Source organism: Carlito syrichta, unplaced genomic scaffold (assembly GCF_000164805.1).
Source record: "Carlito syrichta isolate Samal-C Ts95f unplaced genomic scaffold, Tarsius_syrichta-2.0.1 Scaffold123318, whole genome shotgun sequence".
Taxonomy (NCBI): domain Eukaryota; kingdom Metazoa; phylum Chordata; class Mammalia; order Primates; family Tarsiidae; genus Carlito; species Carlito syrichta.
This window is the reverse complement of record NW_007067414.1, coordinates 136,538-146,144: the sequence shown is the minus strand read 5'-3', so window position 1 is coordinate 146,144 and position 9,607 is coordinate 136,538.

The window sequence follows — 9,607 nt, the reverse complement described above, 5'->3', positions numbered from 1 at the left end:
CATGGGGAAGGTTATAGGAGTTTAGTTTTGTGATTGTATAAAATACAGAACATACTTCTCTCAAGAGCAACCCACGATAAATAGCCAAATTCAAGTGTTGCACAAATTTAAGATTCAAGTCTGATCAAGTATTATGTCCTGGAAAAAGGAGAATAGTAAAGCTGACTAGTCATACAATTTACAAAAGTGGAAAATGCTGACAAAATTTAAAGATATAACTGAAACTATAAAGCTTCCATTGTAGAATACTTCGCAAAAAATGGCCTATGAAAGAGTAATAACACTTATGTAAAAAGCCTGATATTTTGGACCATTATTATAGGATCTCGAAGAATCTACAGAAAAGTTTCCAAATGTGAGTCAAACTAAAGTTAGTGAAGATAGACTGGGGATAAATTTATTTTATTCACAAACTAATGAATACAAAGAAGGGAATATATCCTCATGAATCTTGCATCAAGCTCCTCTTAAGTTTGGTCATTATTTTGCATGTACACCAGTACTTTTATTTCTCCTAAAACCATTGGGGTATTATTCATTGACTGAAAAATACTAACTAAAACCAATATTTTTTAGCAAGTAGAACAGAATTCCCATTGTTTTATCATTTATGTAAAGTTTACCTTCTTGTTTAATTCAAGCAGAGTAACCAATGTATATTAATCAGCAAGAAAAGGTTTAATTTTAGATTATGAAAGTACTACAGCAGGAGCTATAATGTATAAAGGAGTGAGATAGAATACCTTCCCTTATGAAGCTTCACTGCTCAACACTGCTGTTGAGTTTGTCATACACTTCTTTTTAAATTAATTGTTTAGTTTTGAGATGAAGATAATTCATCTTATAAAATGTGTTTTTCAGTGTCTGGAAGAAGGGTCTCATCTGCTACATTAGTACGGAATAGTGACACAGCAGGCAAAATGAAGACCGTTAAGATACATTTAAACGAGTTTGGCCAATAATTTCCATGCTCTGCTTCTCCATAGCAGTTCATTCCATTATAAACTTAATTAGGAACCTTTTTTTTTTAATGTTGAGTAAAAGCATTCTGATATTATGAATTCTCTATGTAGGATTTTCAAATCTTATTAAATGGCTGATTTACAGTTACACTAAATCGACTTTTTATTTTTAATACACCTAGTAGGTTGATGCTATAAAAGCTTTTAAGGAAGCCAATGAATCTTTTGGAGTGGATATATATGCTGTTTCAATCAGTCTGTATTAAGCCATGATTGTCATAAGTACCAAATGAACTAATGCAGTGAAGTTTTGGGTGCTAGATTAGGTGGAAGAATAGCTGGCAGATATATAGTTGTGATGAACTTACACAGAGAAATATACTTTTTTTTATTTTTACTGAACATGATAGGATTTTTATTGTGCAAACTGTGATTCTATTGCATTTGCATAATAATTTGTAGTTGCTGAAAGTTGTTAGGCATTCTAAAAGACAAAGTATGAATGGGATTACAATCTACCTAAAATTTACAGCATTCAATAAAGGACTAAAGCACTCAAGCTTTGAAATCGTCTACTGCAAAGACTGTTTATTCCCGATATAAAATCTTACTGTATATTGTGTCCTCGAAGATATAAGTGCTGCAACCTAGCAGACGGCTAAAAATCTCAAATATTAATTTATTGGCTTCCAAAGCTGTGCTTGCAGAGCATACAGAGTAGCAGATTATGAGTTGGTAAGAAAGAATAAGTGAGATTTGACAATTCTATTTGAATCTTCTGTGGTTTGGAAATGGAATATTTTAAGTCCACATGAGTTGAAAAAGATATTTGGAACAAATAGCTTCATAAAGCAGGCTTGGTTTTAAAAGCTGAAGGGATTTTAAAAATTCATTTTATTCTTCAGAAATAATTAGAAGTGGGAAGCAGTTTATTGAAAATATCAGAAAACACAAATAGTGAAACTTTCCACAGGCAAGTATCTTGCTATTGTCTCACTCTGGCATGAGTCATAGCCTATCTGGTACAGGCACTTCTACCTTCAAAAAGCACATGTATCCTCGACCTCAGCAATTCATTATTTATTTCTAATAATCTGAGTGGCAACAGAATCAGGTTTCGTACATTTTACAGGCGATTTCAGAATGAGTTATGAACCATGCCTTGGAACAACTTGCATTTAAGTAAGAGACACTTTGTGGTGAATTGACATCTGAATGTGTAGCATAGGGGATTACATGAGGAAAGTAATACCAAGAAGAGAGGGAGAAGTAAGAATTAGCTCTCTGCACAGTCTTGGTAACAGAAAGAGCCTATCAGAATAATATGTGGCAGTCTATTTTTAAGTATTATAATAATTTCAAACGAAATGAAAGAAAATGCTCTGCTATTTTAATGACTTATCTCAGGGGGTGAATAAATGAGCAAAACAAGCGATCAGACAACAATGGGTATCCCCAAACTCTGAGAATTATTAGTTTACATTCAGAAATATCTCCCTTGATCTCACTTGGGCATTTGTAGGTTGGATATCCTCCCTTTTAAAATTGTTTTACTCTTGTGCTATCTTTCCCATTATTTAGATATATTTGAAGGAAGTTTAGTGTTTTTTCTATTGAAGAGTCTTTAGAATTCTGAAATAGTGTCTTTCTCAACAGACACCTCCCACTTCCAGCTGATCATCACTTTAAAAATTCATTGATTTAGAATCCAAGAAAAAGAGGTGACATCCTCCAGACTCAGTCATATATTGCCGTCACTAAAGAGGCCACACTGAGGGTTAAAGAAGATATTGCACTTCTTTGTCAACATATGAGGACTAAATTCATTTCTCTTCTGTTGGTAAGGGGTATTTTGTTGGGTCATTTTCAGGTTTGCTTTTGCTACTAGTAGTTTCCCAAATTTCTCTGTAGCTACCCTTTCTCACTATGACCTTTGTCTTGGTACCATTTGAATTTGATTTCCAGCTAGCTCAGTTACCTCATAAGCAGTCCCTGGGGCCAGAGAGTCCCTTCACTCTTCTGCTTTGGAGTGCCAAAACCTTCATGCCTCAGTGAAAACTGCATAACATTAAACACATGCTGTAGATATATGTTCAAATTAGAGATGTAACAAACTATCCATTGAGAATCCACTAAATCACTGAAGCAACAAACCTGCAGATCCAGGGTTAGCACTAGTAAATTACAGTCTATAATATACTTCTGATGATAAAAATAAAGCATATTTTATTTTAAAATGCTGACAATAACTCCTTAGCAATCAATACCTTTCTTGGAGAAGGAAAATTGCACAATCCCAACTGCTACTGTACATAGATTGAAAAGGACTGATGAAGTATAGATGTGAGCCCTTCAGCAAAACCCAGGTATGAAAAGTATTTGGAACCTGGCACTTAGATTGGATTCAGCGGTCAGGCCTTGAACTCTCTGTGTTACATCCACTGTGCTTCTGACATTTGACAGCATGTTGTCTCACAAACTTGAGGGATGTGTAAAAATCAAATGCTAGGGCTCTGCCGACAAATGTGTGGTTTTTTTCTACCTCCCCTTCTAGTGACATGGGCTTAGTTTGTTTAGTAACAACAGAGCAGCAGCAAAGCAATACTGTATGGAATATTGCATTCTCGAAGAGGCAAATCCCTTGCTAAAGAGATGCTACTTCCGCAATGAAAGTAAAACAACTATTAAAAAAAAAAAAAAAACAGCCGGGCTCGGTGGCTCAGCCTGTAATTCCAGCGCTTTGGGAGGCTGAGGTGAGTGGATTGCCTGAGCCCACGGGTTCGAGACACACCTGGGCAACTTGACGAGACCTCATCTCTACAATAAATCAAAAATTAGCCGGGCGTGGTAGCACGTGCCTGTAGTTCCAGCTACTCGGAAGGCTGAGGCAGAAGGATCGTCGGAGCCCAGCAGGTCGAGGTCGAGGTTGCAGTGGCTGGGAGCGGCCACTGCACTCCAGTCTGGGTGACAGGGTGAGACTCCAACTCAAAAAATATGTAAATAAAACAGAAAGAGTGAACCTCTCCTAAATGGAATCTGATTCTATAAAAGCGTTTGCTGATGTTTTATGCCTCTATCACACATGGGGTGGGAAATAGGATGTATGGAAGGCGAGTCTTAAAAAATAGCATAAATACAGAAAATAAAATTTATTGATGGGGAAAGGAGATGCATAGAAATAAAAATGAACAATAAGCTTACAAGAGTGCCCCTTATTTATAGAATACACAAATCCAAAATATCTGAATTTGTGATCACTGTCTAGTTATATTTCAATAAAAATGAGGTATTAACAGTTTCCCCTAGATGAAACTTCAGCATCTTTATTCTAAGTATCAAATGCCTTATTTTAAAAACTCAGCTTATTTTTGTAGTTGTGCTGTCACCACATCTGTGAACATTTACAAATGCTTTCAGGTTTGGAAAAATTACTTTCCAACTTAAAGTTCCCTCCATGATTTGAACTAGATACTTCTATTTATAACACTTGATGTATCTCTTTCATATGCATGTCTTCCGTGGAAATTTGGCAACATTTAGTTTTATGACTGATGGCAATCTGTGTCAGGACACAGAAAATGACAAGAATCTGTATGGTGCTTCAAATCAAGGTATCTACCCAAGAATACATCAAAAATAGCTTTAATAATTTTTCTATGCAAAAAGAAATGTATGACTCTAAAACTTCAGAAAAGAAAGGCTGTATATTTAAATTGCTACTATGAACTAACCCAAACTGAAACAATTCTCTCACTGCTTCTCTACATAATAAGGGTTTAGTTTGAGCTAGACATTAGACTAGCAATACATCTTATTTTTTTTAATGAGTAAGATATCATCTTTTATATTTTTATGGTTTGGTCACCAATGAAGTTATCCAAAAAGTGTTATGAAGACAATTCATATTTCCATCTTACATAGTCTCTGCTCATCTAGCTGTTCTATCATTCATTCATTCAATGTTTATTGAGTTACTTTTTTTATTCCTTTATGACCTGATAACAGAAGGTATTTTCACTGCTTTCCAGGTGTTCATGAGCTTGTGAGGAGGCAGACAACTAGACAAGCAACTGTAATAAGAAGGGTTCATTAGGATGCTGTAATAGAAACTGGAACATGCGAGTTCATGGAACTCTGCTGATAACTGTAAGTAGACTGCTGTGCCTAGAGCTTTGGGAGCCTGGAGTGCAAAACACTGGTTAGACAAGGGACTGAAGTAGTTAAGGCCATACTATAAGGGGCTTAAATGGCAGAGTCAGGAGATTGGAGGTTATCCTATGCACAGTAGGAGGCTTTTAAAAACTATTATGTAAGAGAATCACGTGATTAAACAGGAACTTTTAAAGGTAAGTCTTAAAACTAGGTGCAGATGGTCTGGAAAAGAGAGAAATGAAAGATTTAAAACAGATTAGAACAGCACAAGAAGTTTTTAACATAACTCAGGCAAATATGATTCAGAGCAGAATCAAGGCAGTGGCAGTAGGAAGGGAGAAGTGGGTCCAGATTTGGGGCATATTTCAGACATCAGACTGGCAGGATTTGAAACCGTATGGTTGTGCCATTTTGTGGTGATGCAGAGGGTTCTTTGGGACAGGAAGGCCTGTAAAGGACCATGGGATGCTATTCAGTGAGAAAGGAACACAAGAGGAGCAAAGCATGCATAGGGGGGCAGAAAATAAGGGATTTGTTTTTACAGATGTTGACTTTAATGGGTCCATGAGAGAACTGGGTAGAGTTGTCAAACAAGCAGTTAGAAATAAGTCTATCGCTTGAGAAAGAGATGAAGTGAAAAACCTTTGGCAGTAAGAGTTTCCATACATCTGTTCTTCATTGTAAAATGTAGGTCTTTAGTGTATGTTTTAAGAAGTGTTTCTCAAGTTTCACCAGTTTCATTCTAGTATTTGAAAATTCAGCATATTAAAATTGAGTTCTCACCTTAGTCATAACCTATTGTCAGTCTTCATTTTATTTAATAATCTACTCAACCCCTTTGCACGCTCTTTTTAGGCCTTAGCTTCCTGTCTTTAGTTCACCAATCAGAATTGTCTAACATTGTGACAATAATTTCTAATCAAAGGGAGGATGTTTTCTGTTTTCTTTCATATTCCTTCTTCTTCAAATGAAATACATGACTTTCTCTCTCTCTCTCTTTCTCTCTCTCTCTCTCTCTCTCTCTCTCTCTCTGTCTTTTTGGCTTCAACAGCATATTGGGCAGATGTCTTCGGGGAACAATTTTTATTGATTCTCAAATCCTTTCTTGGGTTTCTTTTGGGTACAGCTTAAATAATCTTTCCCTGGGGACACTTCCTGACACTAAGCCATAGTGCCATTTTTTACAGACACATGACCTTTCTAGGTCTTCCTTTAAAAGGTTTTCACCCTTTAACTGCCCAGAAGAGCTTAAAGACATCTGCCAGCTTCAAGACTACCTCAGGATCATTTGTAAAATATTAACTACTCAGATCTCTGGGGAAATTCACTGTTTGTAAATCTCTGTTTTAGAAATGCCTACTTGTGTCCTAAATTGAAACCAATTTTCTATTCTGTAGTGAAGGTAGTTTGTTTGTTTTTTTTTTATTGTTTGTTTCACTTAGATTTGTTTTTTAACAATCTTTGAAGATGTGAAATTTTGTCAAAATTTCTTGAGAATGTAAATTATGTTATCTACTAGACCCTCTTTGTCTGCATGCATATTTTTTCCCCTAGAAGAGCCACAATAAATCAGTCAGGCTTGATTTCTCCTTGTGCAAAGCTTACTGCCTTTTCTTCCAAATATACTTTGCTTAAGTGTTTGATAATGGAAGTAAAGTATGTTATTTGTCAATGATTCAAGATAACTACAGCAATAGTAAAAGAATGCCCAGATTTTCAAGTGATGACTTATTTGTCTGAACAAAATTAGTAAATATAGTCACTAAAATATAGAAAGCTTGCTCTTATGCCATGATATGGAAATGCTTGTTGTATTTTCTGATGAGTAATGTGGATGAATGTGGTGGTTTCTCTGATATGGGGGATGAAGTAAAGGAATAAACTGGAGCCTAAGAGCCTTCAGAAAAGCAGCCAAAAAGCAATCCCCGAAAAATAAATAAATGGATTGATTAAAAAAGTTGGTGCTTTTGGATTTGACATTTTTGGTGAAATGACTTTTGATAAAATGAAGTGAAATACCAGCTTTTAAAAATGCCAGGTTGTTCCTTTCTAAATAGGTTTTTAAATAAGCTTTTTTTTTTTCTCGCTTACTTAGGAGGGAGAGAAAAATCAACCTTTTTGAACATAGTACATATGGTTGCCTCAGCAACAAGCACAATAATAACATCTACAGCATTCATGTGAACATTAATTATAGCATTATATTAAGCCTGCACATGTTAATTCTTTAAGAAACACATGTATTTCTTGCTATGGTGAATACTAGCTACTGATACATGAGCTTTCAAATTAAAGCATCTGCTTTTTAATAAAAACAATTTCATGACAAATAGCTAAGAAGCCAAATAGCTTCTATTCACTCCTGACATTTCAGGAATAAAAGGAAAGACCAATGAGCTGGATATTCAGTTTATATTATGGTCACTTTGTCAATTATTTATTGAGTATCATTGATGTGCCTTGTTCAGTGGGAAAGGTTTTGACTTTTTTTTCCAGTATAAAACATAGTCTCTGCTATTTTTAAAAAGGAGCTCAAAAGTGTATTAAGAAAATAAGACTGTCGAGTAGAAAAGATCCAAGAATATTAATATTTACATATTTTCACATACATTATCTAAATAAGGTAATATTGTCAAGTGTTAATTTGCATCAAGCGCCAGCCTAGTTGCTGCATAATCAAATGTCACAAATTTTATGGCTTAAGACAATACAAATTGATTCATTTTTTGTAGCTCCTGGTTGTCAGCATTCTAGTCTTACATTGTCACCTCAAGCTTCAAGCTAAAATGGCACATCAAATCCTTCTTGTGCTTTGACTCTCTGACTTCTCTTTTAGTAATCAGTTGGAGAAAATGATTTGCTTTTAAAGATCTCACCTGATTGTGTCAGGCCCACCAAGTCAAACACCATAGTTTATGATCAACTGACTTGAGATCTTTTTCACATCTGCAAAACCTCTTCAAAAATTTAACTAGATTAATGTTTGATTGAATAACCATGGAACAAGAATCTTGAGTGTCCATACATAGACTACTGCCTACCACAGTGTGGGACACTGGGAAAGGATAAGACTAATTGGAAAGTGTGTGGAATTGAAATGGAACTTGGGCTTGTCTTTGAAAAACTGGTACAGTTAGAACTTGTGGAGAAGAACCGGGGATGTTATTACAGACAGGAGAAGCAGCATGAACCAAAGCATAAAAAATCAAGCATGAGTAGACTTTATACAGGAGAGCATTGGAAAGGTACATGGATTGCTCCAGGTGGCCCATGTTATTAAATAATGGGTGAAACTGATGAATAGGATTATGCTTCTTCATTGCATTTCTTCTATGCTTTTGGAAAAGTCATTGAATCCCTTTGCTTAAATATTAAAGCTCAGTCTTCTGAGCCCAAACACATGCACCTGAAGAACCCTCTTCCTAGAATTGTTAGAATAAAAATTATAACAGTAATTAACAAGATTGGCTACAAATTGCAAAACTCTATATAATATCATCATTCTTGTAAAAAAGAAAAACAAATTTTGTCTACTCTGTGTCTATAGCCCTCTGTCATTCTATAGCTATATATCTATGTATTTTATTATTAGTAGAAAAAAGTCATAAAACAACATACAGAAACAGTTAACACTGGTTGCCTTGGGGGATTGAAATTTGGAAGGTGGATATGAAAAAGACATTAGGAGAGATTAAGATAGGCCTTTCAGGGGTTTTTGTTTGTTTATATGTCTTTTGGTTGTCTGAACTTTTAAAAATGATCATGCATGCCTTTTGTTAAAAGTGTGTGTGTGCACAAGTGTGTGTTTGTGTGTGCCTAGTTCTGAACTCTGAGGCATCACAACTACTTAGCTGTGTGATTTGAGCAAGCTGCTTAACTTGGTGTGTCTAGTATGCCCACCAATAAAATGAAGATAATAATAAACTATAGCTTACAAATTTCTTAGAAGCGACTTGAAATTTAGATAGGTAAACAGAATTTAGATGGGTAGATAGACAAAAATAAGTATAGAAAGAAAAATTCTAACTTCTGTTGATGTATACCAGGATCTCCCCATCTTTTATCTAATGACGTTGCATTATTAATTCATATTCTGTTTATATGCACCTTTGGAATTATAGGATACCTGTTGGTGATTTTTGCCTCTTAGATGTATGTTTCACTTAGTAGTTTGAATTTTAAAGTATTGTCAGTCCCATATAATTTTATCATATCTGAGTACTTGGTGAGAGTACTAAACCAAATGAAATAAAGACTTCAGAGAGATAAATAACAATCCTGCCCTTCTCCCTCTTTTTCACCCATGGTTGATACAATACCACTAATTACTATCATTTGGGTATACATTTTCAGACCATCTAACATTCCTTAACACTAGTATTATGTTTATAAAAAAAATTAAAATGAGAGAGAGATGTCATTCAGAACAGAAGAAGAACAAAGTAAGTGTTCATGAAGTAAAATTTGATTGTATCTTAGTTTCTTACTTATCT